Below are 13,927 nucleotides of genomic sequence, written 5' to 3'. Positions count from 1 at the left end.
CCTTTCTTAGGGATGCCCTTCAAATCAAAGTTCATCTCACCACCCAAGTACCATTCATATCTGAAACTCTCTATTGCCTCCTCATGGCTAATCAAATGAAAGAAAAGCAAGAGAAAATTTTTGATTTCACTTCACTATTTTAATTTTTAATTTGACAAATGAAATGCTCCTATTTAGCATGTACTATGTATATATTGTAGAATTTCTTTATCAAAGTAATCACCATAATTTATCTCTCTGTCTTTTTTTTTTGTAGTCAGAACAGTCATTTAGTACAGACACTCTGTTGTACAGTAGAGCTTTTATATTATTGAACTGAGACACTGTACATTTACACTAAGGGCTTTTTAATTCAGTCCCCACCCTTGGTCTTCGTTCTGCTTTCCATGTCACTATTTACAGATTCTACATGTAAGTGAAATTCTGTGGTGGTCATTTATCTGTGGTAGGCCTATTTACTGTTATATGAGAAATTATCTGTATTGAGAACTTGCACAATGCTGTCTATGTTCCACCACAGTTAGCATTACTCCTGGTTGTCATGATTACATGGGTTCTTTTCAAAGATTGTCTTTACATTGTTATTTTTAAAAAAGCTATTTTGAATACAACTCAGAACACTGAACTAGTACCAACTATGTTGTTTCAAAAATACACCCAGTGGTTTTAAAAACCTAAATTTCTAAACCTGAACTACATTCTGATTCCAATTAGTAGCTATCCTCAGTATGTCAAAAAGGATTATATGATATAGAAGCTACAACCCAACTTGGGTCTTAAACTTCCTGAAGCTTCCCAGGTATACAAACCCACAACTAACCATGTGTAATTACCATGTGAAGATACCATACCCCATACAGAATCTTTGCTGTAATACCTTCCATATAAGGTCTTTACCATGAAGTCTCCTCTCTCATTTGTCTCACCTTTGTATTTACACTTCAGACCACAAAAGCTTTAATTCACAAGGACTACTTTATGCTGTTTGAGGGACACCAGCTCGCTCATTGCAAATTGCTAAAAAGCACATGGACTTGTTATTTAGTATTCTTACTTGGTGTTTAGTTTTTAACTTCAGTGAAACTTCCCAAGCACTTTACTTGGAAACAATTCCACAATTATAGAATATTGACAATAAAAGGAATGATAGAAAGATTACCTTTTCATACTATGAACAAATATACCTAATGTTAACATTTAATCATTTGTGTATATAAGGTTTTGGTGAAACACTGGTAAAATATGCTGCACAACTCAAAGATCTTTGAGTGCATTCCTTAAGAATAAATACATTCAAGATCTGTATGATAAAAACTTCAAGTCTCTGAAGAAAGAAATTAAAGAAGATCTCAGAAGATGGAAAGATCTCCCATGCTCATGGATTGGCAGGATCAACATTGTAAAAATGGCTATCTTGCCAAAAGCAATCTACAGATTCAATGCAATCCCCATCAAAATTCCAACACAATTCTTCAACGAATTAGAAGGAGCAATTTGCAAATTCATCTGGAATAACAAAAAACCTAGGATAGCAAAAACTCTTCTCAAGGATAAAAGAACCTCTGGTGGAATCACCATGCCTGACCTAAAGCTTTACTACAGAGCAACTGTGATAAAAACTGCATGGTACTGGTATAGAGACAGACAAGTAGACCAATGGAATAGAATTGAAGACCCAGAAATGAACCCACACACCTATGGTCACTTGATCTTCGACAAGGGAGCTAAAACCATCCAGTGGAAGAAAGACAGCATTTTCAACAATTGGTGCTGGCACAACTGGTTGTTATCATGTAGAAGAATGCGAATCGATCCATACTTATCTCCTTGTACTAAGGTCAAATCTAAGTGGATCAAGGAACTTCACATAAAACAAGAGACACTGAAACTTATAGAGGAGAAAGTGGGGAAAAGCCTTGAAGATATGGGCACAGGGGAAAAATTCCTGAACAGAACAGCAATGGCTTGTGCTGTAAGATCGAGAATTGACAAATGGGACCTAATGAAACTCCAAAGTTTCTGCAAGGCAAAAGACACCGTCGATAAGACAAAAAGACCACCAACAGATTGGGAAAGGATCTTTACCTATCCTAAATCAGATAGGGGACTAATAGCCAACATATATAAAGAACTCAAGAAGGTGGACTTCAGAAAATCAAATAACCCCATTAAAAAATGGGGCTCAGAACTGAACAAAGAATTCTCACCTGAGGAATACCGAATGGCAGAGAAGCACCTGAAAAAATGTTCAACATCCTTAATCATCAGGGAAATGCAAATCAAAACAACCCTGAGATTCCACCTCACACCAGTCAGAATGGCTAAGATCAAAAATTCAGGTGACAGCAGATGCTGGCGTGGATGTGGAGAAAGAGGAACACTCCTCCATTGTTGGTGGGATTGCAGGCTTGTACAACCACTCTGGAAATCAGTCTGGCGGTTCCTTAGAAAACTGGATATAGTACTACCAGAGGATCCAGCAATACCTCTCCTGGGCATATATCCAGAAGATGCCCCAACTGGTAAGAAGGACACATGCTCTACTATGTTCATAGCAGCCTTATTTATAATAGCCAGAAGCTGGAAAGAACCCAGATGCCCCTCAACAGAGGAATGGATACAGAAAATGTGGTACATCTACACAATGGAGTACTACTCAGCTATTAAAAAGAATGAATTTATGAAATTTCTAGGCAAATGGATGGACCTGGAGGGCATCATCCTGAGTGAGGTAACACATTCACAAAGGAACTCACACAATATGTACTCACTGATAAGTGGATATTAGCCCAAAACCTAGGATATCCAAGATATAAGATACAATTTCCTAAACACATGAAACTCAAGAAAAATGAAGACTGAAGTGTGGACACTATGCCCCTCCTTAGAAGTGGGAACAAAACACCCTTGGAAGGAGGTACAGAGACAAAGTTTGGAGCTTAGATAAAAAGATGGACCATGTAGAGACTGCCATATCCGGGGATCCATCCCATAATCAGCTTCCAAATGCTGACACCATTGCATACACTAGCAAGATTATGCTGAAAGGACCCTGATATAGCTGTCTCTTGTCAGAGTATGCCTGGGCCTAGCAAACATAGAAGTGGATGCTCACAGTCGGCTATTGGATGGATCACATGGCCCCCAATGAAGGAGCTAGAGAAAGTACCCAAGAAGCTAAAGGGATCTGCAACCCTATAGGTGGAACAACATTATGAACTAACCAGTACCCCGGAGCTCTTGACTCTAGCTGCATATGTATCAAAAGATGGCCTAGGCGGCCATCACTGGAAAGAGAGGCCCATTGGTCAGGCAAATGTTATATGCCCCAGTACAGGGGAACGCCAGGGCCAAAAAAGGGGAGTGGGTGGGTAGGGGAGTGGGGTGGGTGGCTATGGGGGACTTTTGGTATAGCATTGGAAATGTAAATGAGCTAAATACCTAATAAAAAATGGAAAAAAAAAAGAATAAATACATTCTCTGATAGAACCACATTGACAGTGGCCTTTAGCATTGATACAGGACTGCTTTTAATTTAGCAATTGTGACAGTTATTTCTTACAATTTAATTTCCCTTTAGAACAGAATTGTTTTATGATTCAACATCGCTTTGGTTGTCATGTATATTTAATACCCTCTACAGTAAACCACCTTTCATTTCTCTTTCTTTCTTTACCTCTCAGTTGCTCATCTTTCCCCCTTTCCTGCCTTTCTGTCTCCCTTCAGTTTCTTTTCCATCCATTTCACTTCTCTTTTTTGACCTTTCATTTTCTTTCTTTTCCCACCTTCTTCCTCACTTCCTCCTTAACTTCCTCCCTTTCCTTCTTCTTAGTATTAATTATAAAGAAATTTTCAATAATAGAGGCACTAACTTTTCAATGAGCATACCTTATATTAAACTGTCCACAATCCTAATTAAACCATTGCATTTAGTGTAATAAGAATGTTTAGCATGAAGGCTTCTTTTCAACATGATCTATAGCCCTTAATTGTTTGATTAGTTATAATTGCTATATACCCTCAGTCAGTAGCTTTCAACTTTATTCTAAATAAAGGCAATCGAATCACTATTCCACAATCTCTCCCAGTATGTGTGGCTTAAAAGATGTCTTATAAGTAGAATGATATAACTTATTCTTCTCTGGTTGATTTACTTCACTCAGAAGGATGTCCTCAAGATCCATGCACGGTGCTGTACAGTGCAAGATTTCCCCCTTTAAGGCAGAAAGGTGATATACTACTGTGTGTAAACAGAGTCCACATGTTAGCTTTTGTGAACACTGCTGCAATATAGGAGTAAAAATGTCTCTTTAAATTTCTGATTTCTATTCTTTCATAATTAAGTATATAATCAAGTACACACACACACACACACACACATACACACAAAACCAAAAAACCTAGTAGTTACCTTCTCCTACCTTGGGCTACTTCTTATTCTTTTCCCCCTCTCCATCTCAATTTGATGCTCAATTTTTCTAATTATAATTTAATATAAACATGCCCACATATATGTTAATTAGTATATAAACAGGACCTGAAGAGACTACTTAGCAGTGTGTGTGTGTGTTGGGGGGACATGGTATGGGGATGTGGGCTTATGGGTGTGTGTGTTAAGGGCTGGCGAGTTGGTATTGGATAACCAATAATTGGGCTTGTCTATTGGAAAGACTAATTTTCCCTCTCTTTGCCATCATTATCTATAGCTTTTCATCTAAGAGGAGAGTCTTATGAGATTTTCCACATTCACTTTATCTGTTGTATACCGACCACGGCCTACTTGAACCAGGTAAACCTGGGAGGCAGGCTGGGGCTGAAAGAGACTAGACTGCAAGAGAAATTAATGGAGACCAAGACACAATTCTATTCAAGGCCTGCCAGTTTACTAAGAGAGTGTGCTTATAAGGGGAAAGGCCCATCCCCCACCAGTCCATTCTTGGTGTCTGGAGCCAGCCTGTAGGCGACTTGAAGAATAGGATGTTCCTCCTAGACTGTGAGAGAAATTAATGGAGACCAAAAACACGATTCTGTTCAACCCCGCCAGTTTACTAAGAGAGTGTGCTTATAAGGGGGAAGGCCCATCCCCCACCAGTCCATTCTTGGTGTCTGGAGCCAGCCTGTAGGCGACCTGCAGAATAGGATGTTCCTCCTGAATATCTCAGGGGCATCTCAGCAGGTAGCAGTGTCTTGGAGAGAGCAGTGGCAGGAGACAGAACAAAAGAGCCATCTAGGTCAGAAAGCTCCACCCTAGGTAATCTCTTTCTTAGTGGCAGCAAGGTCAAAGTCTGGATCAGCCTGCTTCAGGCTTTGGGAGATTACATTTATCATGTCTTCTGCTGTTGGCATTATTAATGTCCTGCTCATGTAACCTTAAGGTTTCATAAGTACAGCTTCCATGCTTAAATAGAAGATACAATCTTGTAGCAGATATTCTTGTTCTATGGTTCTTAAAATCTTTTACCCACTCTTCTGAAGTGTTGCCTAAGTCTTTGTTAAATGGCTAGACACGCACTTCAGGGTTGATTGTTCTCTGCATTTTGAAAGTTGTGGCTTTTTTAGTGGTCTTCCATCTGCTGTAAAAAGAAGCTAGTTTGTTGAGGGTTGAGAATTTTAATTACCTGTGGATATTAGAACAAGTATTTGGAATGTAGTTTGCTAGAAGGCTTTAAGTCCTATAGATCCAAGATATTACTTACTGATAAAATATAACTGAAACTATTTGCACTTTGGGGGGTATCCTGCCATTGTAGTTATTGTTATAACCAAAAGAGCATGGTAGTAGTACTGATTGCTTTTTGCACCTAGGCAGCTTGTTTATTACCTTTGGCATCCTCAGACACTTTAAAAACAGGATAAAAAGGATAAAAATTATAATTCTAATTGTCTTCATTAAGAAATCAGAGTAACCACAAACAAATAGCTTAATGATGCACCTCCACTAAGGAAAATTGGAATAAACTAAACAAAGATATTCCATAGATGGAAAAAGTAAAATCCAGGGTAAAAATAATATAATAGGACCATCAATCTAAAACAGACACAAAACAAAAATTCAATGAATCTATCAAGTTTTATATTGCCGATTTTTCTTTATGTTCAATTTGATTACCTACTTTTACCATTTTATTTCTGACATATAATAGAACATTCTCACATTTTAACTTTTGAGGAAATGTTTACTTCTCTTCCTCTTGAAGAACAATTCTGTCAGCTTTTTTGTGCTTCATTAGTTTTTATTCACCTTGAGTATACCATTGCATTTCTCTCTTGCCTACAGATTTTCTGCTGATAAATATGCTGACATCTTTAAGGATGCTACATTTTGTGTGACAAGTCATTTCTGTTCTTTTCTTCTAAAATCTCTCATCTTTGTTTATTGTATGATCTGCTATGATGGGCTTCAGAGTATTTTTGCTTAAGCTTATACTTGGAAGAGTCAACTATACTTTATAGACATTAATGTGCTTATCATCCCTGTGTCTTAGAAGGCTTTACTAGAAAATACTTTAAAGGACGTATCTGAGATTTAGTACTATCTTACTGACTTACTCCATTAACTTGAGTATTGATAGGATGCTATAAGTCCTTTAATATTTTTATTCAGTTTATTAAATCATATCTTTCTTCAATTTTGTTTGCTCTTTCTTATTGATAAAGTTTGTTATTAACATTGTAATGAATTTTTTAGTTTTCTAATTATGTTTTTCATAGCTTTGATTTCTTCTTATTCATTTACCTTATATGATTGTAGTGAATTTTGACAATGTCATACATATATGAATATATTTTCATCTATATTCTCTCTCTTTGTAAATTCTTCCAGTGTGCCTTTTTACTCTCCTAAAATTCTTGTCATTTTTCTCTGTAGTTACTTAACACATAGACACACACACACACACACACACACACACACACACACACACACACACACAAGGGGTGGGAGGGCATCCTTCTAGTACCATGGACAACATACAGTAGGGATTTCCATAAATTTTTGTTTAGTTCACAGTAAAAGGTAACATATTATTTAATGGAATAGACCTTAATTCAGTTGGAGAGCTGTTGAATACCTCTAAGTTATTAGTTACCATTGGATATATTCTTGGTGTACTGATCATTGTAATTCACAAGATTTATAGCTGGTAAGGCATGATACCTTCCCGTTCTCAAACCCTGCCATCCTTTAACATGTACAATATCTTCTAATATTACAAGAGGTGGACATGAAGAAGTCAGATTTCAACTCAATCCCAGTTTTATTTCTCCAAACCAATTTGAAACTGCAATCCTAATTTGCAATATGGTGTTACTTTCATTTTCTTGAAGGCGACCAACTAAGAGCAATGTCAGTATCTTGAATTGCTTTGGATCTCTCCTGTACTGCCTTGACCAATATATTCCCAGTTTGGCACTGGGCTTTTTCTTGAACAGTATAGTCTCTGGAGAGAAAAAAATAATTCTTCTTTTTGTGGTAAACCCAGTTGAATAAAAAAAAAAAAACCCAAACATATAAACATATCTATGTAACTATTTATAGTATATCATGTAAAGTGGATATATAGATATATAGATATATAGATATATGTGTGTGTGTGATATTTTGAAGAAACTAATAGATTTCTTTATGAGTTTTGCAAATATTCCTTTAGTTTTGATTATTTCTCTCAACTTCCTTTTGCTTTACCTCTCCTTCACCTCCCCAATTACGTCTACCCTTCATTTTTGTTCTTTCTGCCTTTATTGTACTTGTGCTCTACTCTCTCCCTTCTGTAGCATCTTTCTCCCCACTACAGCAATGTTTCTTTTCTACTTATCTTGACTCTTCAATTCCTGAAAGTTATGCAATGATGCCTTAAGATTTGGATAAAGCACCCACGTGGTGAGGAGATCCAGGGGTGTTAGTCATTCTGGGTCTTGGTAATTTCATTCAATGTAGTAATCTTCAGTTGCATTCACTTACCTGCAAATTTCATAATTTAATTTTTCTGTACAATTGTACAGAATTCCCTTGTATATTTGCACCAGATTTTCATTATCATTCATCAGCTGATGAACATCTAGGTTGACTCCATTTCCTAGAAATTGTGAATAGCTTGATAATGAGGCAATTGGCAAAGCCAAGAAAGTATCGCTGTAAATGGAGCTCTTTGCGTGTAAGCTGGGAAGTGTTCATATGGTGAATTTATATTTAGCTTTCTGGAGAATTTTCATACTTATTTCTAAAGTGGTAAATGGATGGAAATGAAATTGTAATACTGACAGACAAAATCCAAACTCAAAATGGAAAAAAAAAATCACATATTCTTTCTCATAGTTGAGTCCTAGCTTTAAACTTCTGGTTTGATGTTTTTGATTTGGAATACCTTCAGAAGCCAGAAAACTCTAAAAAGACTACATAGTGACTCCCTTAACTACAGTGTAAGGGATTTAGAATACAGGTAATAGGAAAATAGAAAAGGATAATGGTCATGGAAATACTTAAACAGTGGGATGGGCAGATAAAATAGGAGGAGAGAGGGGAAGAAGATAGTGTTAACCAATGGATAAGAAGAATTAATAAATTTTATTGATAATACAAATTAAAATGTATAATTACCATATATATGTGATTGAAACTCAATTGAAAATATGTAAGTTAAATATTGAATATATACACATACGTATATTTGATAGCTTATTAAACAAAAATCCCAATGTCAGGACTGTTATTCTTTCTTCTGAGTTATTGTTCAAAGAGGCCTCAAAAAACTTCCTAATAATATGGCCTTTTCTTATTCCTCCTGGTTAACAACTAGATCTAGATGCTAAAATCCCATTGCAGAAAATACCACATACCTTGATATTTATTATGTGAACTGAAAGCTTCCTCCATGTTGGCTGTTTTTCACAATGCACAAGGTGCTGTGCAGGCTTCTGGAAAAGGAATCCATAATCTCATCCATCTGTGAAGTCTATGAACTATAGCAGCAAACCAGCAACTGTGCCCAACTCTGCAACAATTTAGTAATTCTTAGGGTATGCCTTTTAGGAAATAACCATCTGTTCTTTGGTGAGACTTGAGGCCTGCTCCACAAGAGAAAAATCCATTTCTGGTACCATAAATTCTAGAGAAAAACCCATGCTTGGGGAAGTAGCAGGCATTATGCAGGAACCTGATAACACTTAGCTAAATTGTCATACGGTCAAACTAGCTACTAATTATTTATCCTTGTACTCATAGATAAATACTTCTCTCAGCCTTAACCAGAGAAGCTCCTCTGAGCTGTGAAAGGCTACGGATATAGAGGCATATAACCACACAAGGTGCTGAGAATAAGTGAAATATCCAGGTATAAAGGAGATATTTATGCTACCCCTAAAGCTCATGCAATATTGAAGAAGGTAAGTTTAAATAAAAGTAACAGAAAGGCTATAAAAGCCATTATTTAGGAATGATGAAGCCATCCTGATCCTGAACACATTGTAACTATGATTGCCTGTCTTGAACTTGCTCAAAAATGGGCCTGTCACCAGCTAGGATTTGAGGAGGGCTTCAAGATGCCCTGATTCTCCCATTGAGGTAGTTTTCAATAATAGAAGCTAGATTCCCTGAAATAAGACACTGATGTTAGTTGTGTATCCACTGGTGATCAAACCCAGCTTTAGTGAATGTTTCAAATCCAGAGTTTCATAGATGGCCCTGGTTAAACTCAGTGAGTTTCAAAGCAAAACAAAAACACACAAATATGGAAAAGGGACATTTAGGGAGGATAGAGAATTGATAGATGCAGGAAGGAACGACTGGAGGATGTCAGGATACAAATATTGAAAAGACATTGCATACATTCATTGTTTTTAATAACTGAGTAGTATCCATTGTGTAAATGTACCACATTTTCTGTATCCATTCCTCTGTTGAGGGACCTCTGGGTTCTTTCTAGCTTCTGGCTATTATAAATAGGGCTGCTATGAACATAGTGGAGCACGTGTCTTTATTACCAGTTGGAACATCTACTGGGTATATGTCCAGGAGAGGTATTGCTGGATCTTCTGGTAGTACTATGTTCAATTTTCTGAGGAACCACCAGACTGATTTCCAGAGTGGTTGTACAAGCTCACAATCCCACCAGCAATGGAGGAGTGTTCCTCTTTCTCCACATCCTCGCCAGCATCATCTGCTGTCACCTGAATTTTTGATCCTAGCCATTCTGACTGGTGTGAGGTGGAATCTCAGGGTTGTTTTGATTTGCATTTCCCTGATGATTAAGGATGCTGAACATTTTTTCAGGTGCTTCTCAGCCCTTCGGTATTCCTCAGGTGAGAATTCTTTGTTTAGCTCTTTACCCCAGTTTTTAATGGGGTTATTTAAATTTCTGGAGTTCAGCTTCTTGAGCTCTTTGTATATATTGGATATTAGTCCCCTATCAAGTTCAGGATTGGTAAAAATTCTTTCCCAATTAGTTGGTGGCCTTTTTGTCTTATTGACAGTATCTTTTGCCCTACAGAAGCTTTGCAATTTTAAAATTCTTCGACAAATGGATATATCTGAAGGATATCATCCTGAGTGAGGTAACCCAATCACACAAGAAGTCACTGGATATGCACTCACTGATAAGTGGATATTAGCCCAGAAACCTAAAATATCCAAGATACATTTTGCAAAACACAAGAAAATCAAGAAGGACAACCAATGTGTGGATACTTCATTGCCCATTAGAACAGGGAATAAAATATCCATGGAAGGAGTTACAGAGACAAAGTTTGGAGCTAGGACAAAAGGATGGACCATCCAGAGACTGCCCCACCTGGGGGTCTCTCCCATAATTAGCTACCAAAAATAGACACTATTGCATATGCCAGCAAGATTTTGCTGAAAGGACCCTGATATAGCTGTCTCTTGTGAGGCTATGCCAGTGCCTGGGAAATACAAAAGTGCATGCTCAGAGTCATCTATAGGATGGGACGCAGGGCCCCCAATGGAGGAGCTAGAGAAAGTACCCAAGGAGCTGAAGGGGTCTGCAACCGTAGAGGTGGAACAACTAATTAATACCCCCAGAGCTTGTGTCTCTAGCTACATATGTAGCAGAGGATGGCCTAGTTGGCCATCATTGGGAAGATAGGACCCTTGGTCTTGCAATCTTTATATGTCCCAGTACTGGGGAACGTCAGGGCCAAGAAGTGGGAATGAGTGGGTAGAGGATCAGGGCAGGGGGAGGGTATAGGGTTTTTTGCAATAGCATTTGAAATGTAAATGAAGAATATATCTAATAATTTTTTAAAAAAAAAGAAAATGAATTTCTTTTGAGTATGCAAATGACACTGAGCAAACTTAATTTTAAGAACCAAATTTACATATACAGAAACAATTCCTTAATTTTAAAGATGTTGTACAGGTCACTGAAAGGTAAGAAATTCGGGCTGGTTTACTCATATCCGTGGGGCAAAGGATAGGAATACAGAAGATGTATCTGTATACAGATAGGAAAGGGAGAGGCAAGGACAATGGAAGAGTTGACAAACTGAAAGACAGAACAGGGAGTTTTAGGGGCTGGTGGGGTGCTACCACTAAAAAACTGATTGATTAGGTCACTGAGAGGCTCAGTAGGTAAAGGCTAAGGCTAATAACTGAGTTCCATGCCCAGCACATACATGGTGGAAGCAGAGAATTAATTTCATGATTGTTCTCTAACCTCATACACACACTGCAACATATATCCTCATGTACATAAAGAAATAAAAATATTTGGCTACAGTAAATGTATTTCTTGTCAGCAAAACCAGGCTATTTAATAACTAGAAAATAAGCTGATTAGTAAAGTGATTTCAATTCCACATAACCAGTAACTAACACAGTTCCAAATTTAATGTAAGATCTATCATTTTGTTTTGTTCACATGAGGGAGGCTCTTGCTGTGTGGGTGAGAGTGACCTTGTTATTACACCACAATCTCCTTTGTAATTAGGAATACAAGCAGGATAGCCAACCACGGTGTACTTATTTTAAATGTAGCATGCATTGCTGAACATCTTCAATGTAAGGTGGTGGTTCTACAAAACAAAAGGCTCAAAACAATAGGTTTCAAAAAATAAACAAAACAAAACACAACAAAAATTTGGGCCCGTCCTCCAATCTCAGGTCACACAGGATGAAAACATTCCTGATTTCTTAAAAGTCTGATATATTTCACAGTATTTTTCTCTTAACCTTTATAAAGATATATGTGATAAATTAATTCTACTATCACTATCCCATATTAAGAAACTGAGAAGAAATTCTAAGTGTTATGAGGTGACAAAGCTTTGTTTAAACTAGTAGTATATCTATTTCTATCCAATAGTTGCTTCTCCAAGGTGTTAAATTTAGTTGAATATTCATTTGTGAGATTAGTTAACAATATTATAGTTAGTTATTTCTGAGTAACCTCAGCTTCCTGGGAGAATGGCATAACAGCTTATCTGTTGTGAATAAGGAAGGTCACTTTTATTCTTGTGTTTCAGTCACACTTCTCAGGAAGATCTGAGTTTCAAACTGAATCAATTTTTAACATGCTTGTGTTAGAAGTGCTTGTCTGCTTTATTTTCATGTCAAATTAGATTCACACATGTGATTTCAAGGTAAATCAGGATAAACCACCATAGTATGTGGAATCCCAATTTGAGGGATAAATTATAAAGTAAACACGAGGGCAGTATTATTTTTTCTAAAACAAAAAAGAATTTCTAATGCCCATTGTAGGTTTCTTTGTTTCTTTTTTTTTTCAAACAATCATGAGTGTGCACAGTACTGCAGTCTTCTCTTTGTCCACTTTAGCAGCCAAATGCATCACCTCAACAAGTTCTCTGACTGATTGCATGGAGATTGCTTAAGACAGCCAAAAGAACCAATTTGGTCAAGTAAAATCAGCTTAATGGCCATAAAGTCTGACAGGAACTGATGAGAAGTTGTGAATGTAAGACTCCAGGGAACCTTAGCTTACCTAGGACCCCCTGAGTGAACCACGTGGATCCAGGATCGATGCAAAGAAGCAAGAGGAATTTATTGTTCCAGTGCACTGAGGTCTTCCCAGACCCGAAGAAGAGGCGGTGGGTGACCCCCAGCATCTGCCGAGTTTTCATATGGTTTCCAGGGACAGAATAGAGCATCAACAACTTGGCACAATATGATAGGTGGAACAGTGCACCCTTTAAACTGATTGAACTTTAGGGAATGAGGTGACAAGGACTTTACTTGTCTGAAGGTGGGCAACAATCGGTCCTGCAGAATGTGTCCCCACCAGCAGGTTGGTCCCCGCCCTGTGGTCTGAGAAATGGTAATTAGCCTCTCCCTTCTGGAGGTGCAAGTGTTCCATGACCTTCCCAAAGTTCCTAAGCTGATGTTTTCATGAGAAGTGCTGAGTTCCAAGGCCCTTTTTTATGTTTTGATGAAAGAACGCCATGTTGGTTTCTCTACAAAGATTAGTGATGACTGCATTGATCCAAGAAATAGCTAAAAGGTAACATACTACTATAATTATATAAAACAATACAGCGTTTACAGTTTTGTTTGTATTTGTCTTTTATTTATTTATTTGCTTATTTTTGGCATTTGAAAGATACCATGTTTTTGTATCTAACAATAAATCTGGGGAGAACTAAGGTGCAGGTTTCTTATGTTGATCCAACACCTAAAACAGGAGCTGCTCTCTTTCTTCATTATTCAGGGATTCCCTCATTATTATGGTAATGAGGTTAGCTCTGAGCTCCTTCCACAAGAACTCCTCTTTGCTAATCCTATAGAGTACTGGATTCCTGGGGCATTATTGGATAAAAGTTTCTATTCTTACTCCAACCACTGCAGTATTTTCACTAGCTCAGCATTATGTATTTTTCTGCATTCTTCCTTGCATATATACTAGTAAAAGGTAACTGTTTTCATAAATAAAAAAAAAACACCTTCCTGCATTTATTT

The 13,927-nt window shown here is 37.4% G+C and overlaps 1 long non-coding RNA gene across 1 annotated transcript in view; it reads left to right on the top strand.

Moving 5' to 3' along the window:
* 4930554G24Rik (RIKEN cDNA 4930554G24 gene) overlaps positions 1-13,919 on the top strand; it is a 106,939-nt gene extending 93,020 nt beyond the window's left edge. Inside the window, exons 3-4 of the long non-coding RNA NR_131011.1 lie at positions 9,221-9,381; positions 12,791-13,919. This is a non-coding gene — a long non-coding RNA (RIKEN cDNA 4930554G24 gene). The remainder of the gene's footprint in view (positions 1-9,220; positions 9,382-12,790) is intronic.
* The last annotated feature ends 8 nt before the right edge of the window (positions 13,920-13,927 follow it).

Source organism: Mus musculus, chromosome 11, assembly GCF_000001635.26.
Source record: "Mus musculus strain C57BL/6J chromosome 11, GRCm38.p6 C57BL/6J".
Classification (NCBI taxonomy): domain Eukaryota; kingdom Metazoa; phylum Chordata; class Mammalia; order Rodentia; family Muridae; genus Mus; species Mus musculus.
Note: the sequence above shows the minus strand (reverse complement) of the source record. Positions and strands in the feature narration are given on the sequence as shown.